A 10856-nucleotide genomic window follows, 5' to 3' on the forward strand; every position below is an offset into this window, starting at 1 on the left:
TGATGGTGTATAGTGAATTAATGTAGAAAATGAATAAATTAAAAAATAAAAATAAATAAATAAATAAAAGCTCTGATACTCATCATTTGGGGGAAACTTCAGAAGTAATGTGTGTGTACAAATGTTTTCATTTTCATTTGTCAGGAATTTGATTGTGTATGTATATATTTATAAAAACAAAAGTGTGTTCCCTTTATTTTTACATAAATTTGTGATTTTTAAATTTATTGTATTAAAGGTAGAGTTATTTTTTTAAAATCTATATTTGTTGTGAAATGAGTCGTGTTGCTTTTGAAAGTAGGGATATAAGTAATAAATCATTAAGAAGACATTGATCTAGGTGTCAGATCTTGCTTCATTTGAGGTAAGCCTTGGTTATCCTTATATATCAAAAATCCCCTGGCCACTGACCATTTACATAGTAAAAGATGTTAACATTATATCATTCTAGCCCGAGTATATAGTCCCAAATTGGAATAAATCTATATCTGACTATCTACATTAGACAAGTTGGACTATCTCTCTTTCTGTATAGACTCTATATAGAGAGTCCAACAAATATGCTCACTTGATTTTTTTTATTATAGGAGGCACTCACTGACATAATCATGTGTGGTCATTTTTATATAATTAAAAGAGAAAAAAAAGGAGTGAACTATTCCTATACCCATGCTAATCAGTGGTAATAATGTAATCTAAAAGAAATTATACAGCCTTTAAAGCCAGGTTCTCAATTCTTGTTGCTCCAAAGCCTCAAGTTTTTTAACTCAAAAAAGTCTTTCCTTTAAAATTATACCTTGGGAATCAGCAGATGGCATGTCACTGGACTCCTACATAGTCGACCACAGTTCAAGTCACAGATCCAGTACTTTGTAATTTATGCCAGGTGCATGTGTGCCCAAGATTCCAGGAAGAGAATGGAAAAGAGATTGCAGCGTAGCCCAACTCCCTAGGGGGTAATTTATTGCTTTCTGTCTCTGTCTCTCCAGTGAGCACATATGCCCTAGAGCAAAAAAAATAAAACCTCTCATAAAAAGGTGTATATATATACCTTCAATGAGCTTCAAACTTTTATTTAGAAATCACGGGATGAGCATTATCTGTTTCTTCTTAGGATTTCTGAAATAATGACCTCATTAGGAGGGCAATAAGACCAGAATTATAAGGCTATTTGGGTTGCAAGTGGGCAAGAGGTAAAGAAAGCATGTGATAAGGCAACTCGTGGTTAACACTTCAAAATATTTTTCTGACATCAATGTGTCATAGGCATTTTACATTTAAAATATTCAAAGTACATCTCTTGATCTGTTCCCCTCATGAAATGGGGATCTTCCAGTGTTTTCTATTTCTGTAAAATGGACCAATGAGACATGTAACTTGAGAAACAAGCATTGTACATTTGATTTAATTTCTTAAATATCTTTACCATCTTTGCATTACATTTCAACTTTGCAACCACAACTCTAGTCCAAGCTGATGCCATCTCTCAGTTTTACTACTAAAATAACACTAAAAAAACATAAAGCCAAACAAAAGAATCAATTAGGCAGTGAAGAGTAGTCAAAACTCAGAGAAGCAACATGTGTGGGGATCTCTAGATCTTGTGCCAAGTGTAGATCCCCATTCAGGATACAATGCAGTACTAGCAACTTAAACTCCAAAAGAAACCCCATTAACTTTCCACAGGAGCCAAGAAAAGAAGCCCAAGCAAGGTGGGGAGTAAGGAAGAAATACAGATGAGAGAGTCAGAAGAGCAAGAACTTCTCATTATGTGCATGGAAACACACAAGTTTCAGCATTGCCCCTAAACTAGTTGTGCATAATGCAAACCCAACGCAATAAAGCAAAAGCTATAAGAAATGAAATTATTTTTGAACAACCCATGGAAGCCTCAACCTAGATCCTGAAGCAAATGTTAGAAATATAAAAATATTTTTACATTTAATAATAAGAAAAAATGATTAAATAAAAACAGGCAAAATATTTGAGCCAACAGTTGGCATGATGGTTAAGGAGCTGAATTCCCACATGTGACCATGGTTAAAGAGTCAGACCAAGAACCTTGAAACTAACACCAGGCACATGTGCAGGTGTGCCCAAAATTATGAGAGGGGAATGGAGGAGAAGGGATTGTGACATTGCCATCACCCCTGGGTGGTGATTTCTCACTTTCCTTCTCTCTGTCTCTGAGTAGTACACACACCCTATGGCAAAAACCTAAAAACAACAGCTACAAAAACAAAGTATTTGAACAGACACTTCACAAAGGAATATATACAAATGGCCAGTAAACACATAGAAAGACACTAAACATTATTAGTTATCAGTGAAATACAAAGTAAACACCAATAATATAGCACCACACAACCTCAAATTGGCTAGATGTAGAAAGACTGACAACACCAAGTGCTGGTGAGGATAGAGAAACAGAAGCTCTCATATATTGCTAATAAAAATCACCTTGAAAAACCATTTGACAGTGTATTATAGAATTAAACAAATATCTACCATGCAACCTAGCTATTTCACTTAAAAGTATATAATAAAGAAAACTGAAACACACATGATCATACAAAGACTATATGCAAATGTTCATAACAGCTTTGTTTTTCATGGTCATAAATTGGATATAAAGAAAAAATCCATCAACATACATATTGTAATAAACTGGTATATTAAGACAGTGGAATACTACTCACTCAAAAGAGGAATAATCTATTGATACACACAACAGCTTGAATGAATCTCAAAATTAATATGCTGAGCAATAGAAGCCAGACAAAAAGGGCATGTCATAGTTTGATTCCATTTACAAAATATTCTAGAAAGTGTAAACTGATCTGTAGTAATAAAAATAAGATCTTGCAGGTGCCTAGAAATGGATACAGGAGATGGTTCTTAAAACTCTTCATTGTCTAGGTTGTTATGATTGTTTCATAGTTGAAAACACATGCAATTGCACACTTTAAATATATGCAATTTACTGTTTGTCAAGTGTACCTCAGTAAAATTTTAAAAAATAAAACTGGAACATACACACAAATACACATACATACAAATATACTATCTGGAACAGGTAAAACATTTGTGAATTTACACTTACTATTACACACTAGTGTGCTGTGGTTAAGAGTAGGTTATTGGGACCAGCAGATGGTATAATGGTTACATTGCTGGACTCCCACGTAGTTGACTGCAGTTCAAGTCTCAGACCAGGAGACAAAACTCACGCTGGGTGCATGTGTATGCGTGCCAAAAATCCCAAGAGGAGAATGGAGGAGAAGGGATTACAGTATGGCCATCCCCCCCAGGGGGCAGGGGTGATTTCTTGCTTTCTCTCTTTATGGCAAGCACATGCACCCTATAGAAAAAAACTCTCCAAAGATAAAAGAACAGGTTCTATATTATTTGGCCTGGGTGAGAATTTGAATCACCATTTAGCTATGAGTCCTTGGGCAAATTAGTTACTCTGTCTTAGTCTCCGGTTCATTGTTTGAGTGGGAATAAAGCTATTACCTATAAAAAGTAGGTCAATAGTTCATTGGATTTCATCTGAACAACACATTCCTTGCTATGACTTACTAAGAACTATATGGACCTTGCTCTCTATATTTTCAGCCTCACTTATCATTACTGCAAGGTTTACACCAGATACAAGCCATGTTTACATGTCCTGTACAGTAGTATATGCTAAGGGTGCCTTATCTAAAATGCTTGGAACTAGAGTTGGTGCAAAAATCAGAATATTCAATTTTAGGAGGTAATGCAGGGTATGTACTACATATGATCCAGCACACTTCTAGGTTAAGGAGCAACAAACTCTAATCAAACACATCAATAAATGTTTTAGGCTTAAAACCATATCCAAATCTAAATATTGTCATGTTACACAAATACTACAAAAAGCCTCACATAAATTCCAGTTAGATTTTGCCACTAAGTTAGGATCGGGTCAAGTTTTACTGACAATTAAGTTTTTAAAATATTTCCATGTCTTTGGTAATTTCAGAATCACCAATAAGAGATTACCAACCTATCTTTCTTTTGTGTAGAATTACTCTCTCTCCCCTGCCATGGGTCTTCTCTTCTCAATACCTCCTTTCTACCTAGTCTATCCCTGGATAGTCCTACAGTATTATATCTAGCTTGAAATTCGACTCTGAGCTTCCTACTTGTGCTTACTTGGCATTTCTATGTAGATATCTCAGAGATACCTCAAACTATAAATGTTCTAAACTAATCTCTTGATATCTGCTCTTCCTGCTCTTTTCCTATGATTTTCACCTCAGCACATGATGTCACTGTCTTCCTAGTTGCTCAACACAAAATCTAGTGCCATCCTTGATTTCCTCAGTGGTCCAATCCTCAATCCTAGGTGTTTGTTTGTTTGTTTGTTTGTTTGTTTTTACAAATTTTACAAACATTCTTTTTTTGTTTTTCTCTCATTAAATTTGGTTTTAATGGAACTCAAAATTCTGTGACAGATTTTTGATCAAGTTGTTTCCCACAAAAAAACGTACTTATTTTAAAATCTAATAACTTAAAATTGTCATACACACGCACACACACTAATAAAATAGTCTACAAAACATTTTCCTTTCTTTGTGAAGATTTTACGATGCATGGTTATCATTAACCAGTTTTTTACTATTAAACTTGAATGGCCAACTGAGACCAACAGTTCTGAGATTGTTCTTCTACCAGTGATTAAAACTGGTGCAGCAATTAGGAATATTCATTTAGCCTTACAAGCTTCCTGGGCAGACTTGGTGACCTTGACAGCTCAGGAGCCTTCTTTGACATTCTTGATTTCTCAAGTTTTCTTCCAAATGATTATTCACATAATAACTATGGCAACCTTTTAAAAACAAATAAAATTTGGCCATTTCCTGGCTTTAAAACACTTACTGAGTGCCTATTATGCTTGGCATAAAATCCAGTGACCTTAATATGGCCTATTAGACCCTAGGTGTCCCAGTAACTGCCTTCCTCTCTAATCCTATTGCCTTTCAGTGGTTGTACCCAAGACCACTGACTTGTTTTCCTTCTCTTTGCTTCCTCAGTTGGCTTGTTTCTAGTCATTCTGAGATCTCACCCTAATGGTCACTTCCTTGAAAGATTTTCCCTGACATCCCAATAAAAATTAGGACCCTTGGTAGAGATATACTTTCTTTTCTTTTTCCTGTTTTAAATAATTTATTTTTACACCTATTATACCACACGTTTTAAACACCAACATATAACTCTCTGATAAGATAAAGCAGACAAAAAAGTTTACCTTATTAGAAACAAGATACACTATCATTTATAGTCTTCAAACATTATTGCACTTGCAACTTTTGTAATTTGACAAAGCATTCATGAAACAATCTGCAGACCAGTTTAACAGACAAATAACACTTTTAAGCAGACATGACTGTCCCAAATTGTTTATTAGGTATGAATTTTACAGACTTTTTTTTTTTTTTGAGAGAGGTTTTTTTGGTGCATGCGCTCGCCAGAAAGAGAGAGACAGAGAGACAGATTCCCTCCCCCCACCATGGCCATGCTGCAATCCCTTTTCCTCCATTCTCCTCTCGGGATCTTGGGCACACACACATACGTGCCCGGTGTGAGTTTTAAGTCACCAGGTCTGGAACTCAAACCACAGTTGGTTGCCTACATGGGAGCCCAGCGCCTTAGCCATTACGCCAACTGCTGGTTCCGATTTTACAAACATTTCTTAGATCAGCAGTAACTGTGGAGCTGGAGAGTATTGCGCCTTCTGCAAACTGCACTGTGAGAACCACCAATAGTGTGGTGGAACTTGCGGCCCTTTCCAAGGCCTTGGCTCTTGCGACCTGCGGATATCAGTCCGCGCATCTCCCTGAGCTTTTGAACTGATTTAGTAATCGATTGGGTGTCAGGGTTTCTTCTGATAGCTTTATGGAACGGATAGAGGATAATGTCAAAGAATTTGTATGTAGAATCTTCACCCACCCAGTAAGAGTTCAGGACTCTCAGAGCCCCACAGTGGCGTCCAGCTCACTCCTCTGCAACAGACTGGAGGCTTGGAGCAAATATGAGCAGGTTAACACCATGACGGAGAGGCTTGCCATTGGTTGCACCCTTAGTGACTGGGCGTTTGCAGCCTCCACGCCGCACACGAATTCTGTATATCATAATCTCGCTTTGCTTTGTACCCTAGTTGGTGCGCTTTATCTGGCCGGGTGGATGGCGCGCCTGGTGCAGCGCCGAGAGAGTTGGTGGTACTGCCTGCAGCAGACCCACAGGAGAAAGCGCATCACGTTGGCCTGCTTCTTCCACCACAACTCCTGGATGTGCTTGTACGGGCCCATCTTGGCTTACATGATGGCTGCCGCCAGACGGGGGCGGGTGGGGGGGGATTGAGATATACTTTCAAATGCTTCATCCTAGAAATGTTTCATCTTAGAAAGAAATAATATTTATAAACATTAAGAAGATAATAAAGAAGTTAGTATTTACAGTGATATTTAAAGAGAAGTGTTTTGCATTAGAGGGTTTTTTGGTGACAAAATATTAAATGTACTTTTATTTCTATTTTCAGAAAATATAGAAAAGAGCAATTACTTTGGAATTTCGCTTTTCAAAGTTTGCTACAGGGTGTGTTCGCTCACTGGAGAGAGACACAGAGAGACAAAGAAAATGAGAAAGCATTTCCCATGGTGGCCACACTGCTATCTCTTCTTCTGTCTCCCCTAGAGATTTTGGGCACACACACACACTGTGTTTTTCAAACTGCTAGGTCTGACAGTTGAACCACACAGTTGACCATTTGGGAACCAATTGCCTTAACCACCACATCATCTGGCTGGCCCTGGAATTTGAATTTTTACCTTTAGAAAATGCAGAACTAAAACATTTGGAAAAGAACTAAACTTGTAGTTACCTTAATTGATAAAAGATTAATGAATAAAGTGCAAAAATGGAAAGAAGGGAAATAGAATAGTGTAAAGTTATTGAGAAATTCAAGCCTTCTCTATCACTTGTTCACTCTTCTCAAAGGGAGAAATAGAGGCATCAAATTGTCACAAAGCAGTTTAAATGCTTGCTTTTATACTATTTCTGTGAGATCCAGAACTCTGAATATTTATTAGCAGCAATGAAATTGCTCTCTTGGAGCCTAAATTAATATGATTAATCCATCTGATCAGACCATTAACTCCTAAGATTGTATTCACATTCACAGCAGGGCTAATGTAATCAGGAAACAGCAGAGAAAAAAAAATTTTTAGATCCTGTAAATGATAAAATATGTTCCTAATCACTATTGTGAGTGAAAAACTCAAGAAAAAAGATACTTTGTACAATTCAAAAGTGAAATAAATTTTCCACAGTGATATTAAGAAAAAAATTAACATGATTGTGTTCTTTAAACTTGTATATTATGGAGAACATTGTTGCTGACTTTTACCTTGGAGTTAAAATTTTACATGTAAGAAAATAATTTGCCCTGTGTACTTAGAGTTCTAAACTCCTTAAGAGAAACTCTTTGACTTTTCTTTACTGTTAAATCAAGATATTTTAATCCAAAAGAATAGTGGGGCCACCTGTCGCTTGAAAAACATGTTGGGTATGCTCACATGCATGTGTGCATGGTGTGTGTGTGTGTGCGCGCAAAATACCAACAGAATAGAGAAATAAAGGAGAAGGGACTAAAGGGTGACCACACCCCATGGTGGGTGGGGGGGTACTTCTCCCTCTCTCTCTGTCTGATTCCCCATCTCTTTCTGGTGAGCATACATGTCCCCTAGCCAGCCCTGGTGGCACAGCAGTAACACAACACTGTTTGACACTGAGCCCCCTCATGAGATGGTTCCAGGATTGCATTCCAAGGTCTCCCTGTAAATGATGAGCAAACGTGCAGGTGCCAGTGACCTGGGCCGGCTGAGGCTAGGCATATTTTGCAACATACAGGGCCTTTTGGGAGTGCCTCTCTCTCTCCTTTTCTCTCAAAGAAAAACTAAATAAAAATAAAAAGAATAGCAGTTACAGTCTATTGAACTGTTTATATATCCTAATTCCACCATGCCACTTTATAAAATGATAAATGACTTATGTACGAGTTCACAGAGACAAATTCTATAGAGATGTATTTGAAGCAGAGGAGAAAATGAAAGCATGGATTTAAAGGCAAACCACGTTTGAAAGCTTTCTGAAGCATTTCTCATAAGATATTTTTGTCAAGAAATTAACCCTTTTAATCAGAACTTTCAAAATGATTAACCTATAATAGTACATAATTATTATCATATTGTATTATCAGCTCTAACACCAACCTTTATTCCTGCTCTTTCATTGTTAGTACCTAGTTAGACTTGTTAATTTGTAATTGCTATTTTCAAAACTCAAATTCTTTTGTGTAATGATCTCACAATTTTATTCTATTGGTGACTCAATTTAATGAATTGCTCAGGTATCATTTTCAAATTGTAGTTTTTGCTATTCCTAAGTTTATCTTTTTCATTAGCTTCTTTAATTAAACACTCATGTTATTCTCAAGTCTTCCTGTATGAAAATAACAATACTTAATTTTTTCAAGCTACAGAATTTGTCACATTCTCTGTGATTTCAAGTGCAGTGTGATTTCATATGAAGTCAATGGTTAATACTTGGGTAACTGCGGTTATTTTTAGTTTATTCCTTTATCATCTTGCTGCTATGGGAAAGACCTTCTCTTATTTCATTGTATTTGCTAAGTAGTTATTATCATTTATATATAGGAAAGTCACAGATTTTTAATATATTAATTTTTGTGAGAGGTTTTGCTATGGGGCACATGCGCTCACCAGAAAGACAGGGAGAGACAGAGAGACAGAAAGTGAGAAACCACCCCCCGGGGAGGATGGCCACGCCGCAATCCCTTCTCCTCCATTCTCCTCTTGGGATCTTGGGCACGCACACACACGCACCCGGCGTGAGTTTAAGCCACCTGGTCCGGGACGCAAACCGCGGTCGACTACGTGGGAGTCCAGCAACATAGCCATTACGCTAACTGCTTGTCCCACTATATTAATTTTGTAGTCAATGAACATACTAAATTCTCTCTCTCTCTTTAGCAGTGTTTTGGTTAGTTCATATTTTGCATTTTAAAAAATCCCTAGTATTTATTCCTGTTATCTACAGACAATGATTGTTTTCTGATCTTATTTCTTATTTTATTCTCTTGTTTATTTACTATTTTCATTGACTAATACTTTTCAAACATTCAGAAAAACAAGATAGTTTAAAAAAAGAACAAGATAGTCGCTGTTCTTGTCTCATTTCTGATTTTAATGAGAATGCGTCCAGGTTTTCATAATTGAGCAAGTCAAGGAAGTGCCCATCTGCTCTTATGTCATCAACAGTTGGAAAAAAATGAACTAACCTAGTAGTACAGTGAATTATATAAATATGTTAATACTTTCACTGTATTGAATAATCCCTAAATTGTGAATAAATATTGTTTGGGTAGTAAATTAAGCTTTTGGTGCAACACTGAAATCTGTTACTAATTTTTTTTCAGGATTTATACATTATTATCTCCTGAGATTTTCTTCTTATCTTTTTTATTTCTCCGCATTTTGTCAATTTTCTAAAAAATACATGACAGCTCTTGTTCACTTTCTACCCACTAGAACAGTTTAAATAGTGTCAAGACAATTAAACCTTTAAATATTTGAAGTACATTTACTGTGAGATCAACTCAACTCACTGTGAGATCAACTCATTGGTTAATGGACAAATTTAAAAGCAGGGTACTAGTTCTTGTAATAAATTCTGTTTCAGATTGTATGGGCCCCTTTTCCAATATTTTGGATCTATTTAATAGATAAAAGGAAAATATCATGAGTTTTACTACTGAGCTGAATTTAAAATTCATTCATTTACCAGACTATTATATTTGTTAGAAACAAAGTGGTAAAGTAGGTATTTTACCTGCCTTCAGGAAGCTTAACATCTAGTAGAAGAAGCAGTCATTTAAAGTATATGGATACAAGTCCTCTTTTCCAGCTGGAACCATGGAGGGCGTTCAAAGAGAAGAAAAAGAAGGTTCCTGCTGTGGCAGATACAAAGAAAAAGTCTCGTGTTGTGCCAGAAACCCTTAAGAAAATGCAAAGGAATTTTACAGAGCTGAAGATCAAGTTCCTGAGAAAAGTTTGCTCAAAAGATGCTTCAAAAGGCAAGGAGGAAGCTTATCTATGAAAAAGCTAAGCAGTATCATAAGGAATATAGACATATTTACAGAACTGAGATTCACCCGGCCAGGATGGCAAGAAAAGCTGGCAACTTCTATGTACCTGCAGAACTCAAATCGGCGTTTGTCATCAGGGTCAGAGGGATCAATGGAATGAGCCCAAAGGGTTGAAAGGTGTTGCAGCTTCTTCGTCTTCGCCAGATCTTCAATGACATCTTTGTTAAGCTCAACAAGGCCTCAATCTACATGCTGAGAATTGTGGAGCCATATATTGCATGAGGATACCCAGACCTGAAGTTGGTAAACGAACTGACCTACAAACGTGGTTATGGCAAAATCAAGACGAAGTGAATTGCTTTGACAGATAACTCTTTGAATGCTCAATCCATTGGTAAATTTGGCATCATCTGCATGGAGGATCTGATTCATGACATCTATACTGTTGGAAAATGCTTCAAAGAAGCAAATAACTTCCTGTGGCCCTTCAAATTATCTTCTCCATGAAGTGGAATGAAGAAAAAGACCACTCATTTTGTAGAAGGTAGAAATGCTGGCAGACTTAATAATTAACAGACTTATTAGAAGGATGAATTAAGGTATCCACCATGATTATTTTTGTAATCTGGTCAGTAAATAAACAGTGGCTGTTTTCAGACTG

This window comes from Tupaia chinensis, unplaced genomic scaffold, assembly GCF_000334495.1.
Source record: "Tupaia chinensis unplaced genomic scaffold, TupChi_1.0 Scaffold149333_1, whole genome shotgun sequence".
NCBI classification, from domain to species: Eukaryota; Metazoa; Chordata; class Mammalia; order Scandentia; family Tupaiidae; genus Tupaia; species Tupaia belangeri.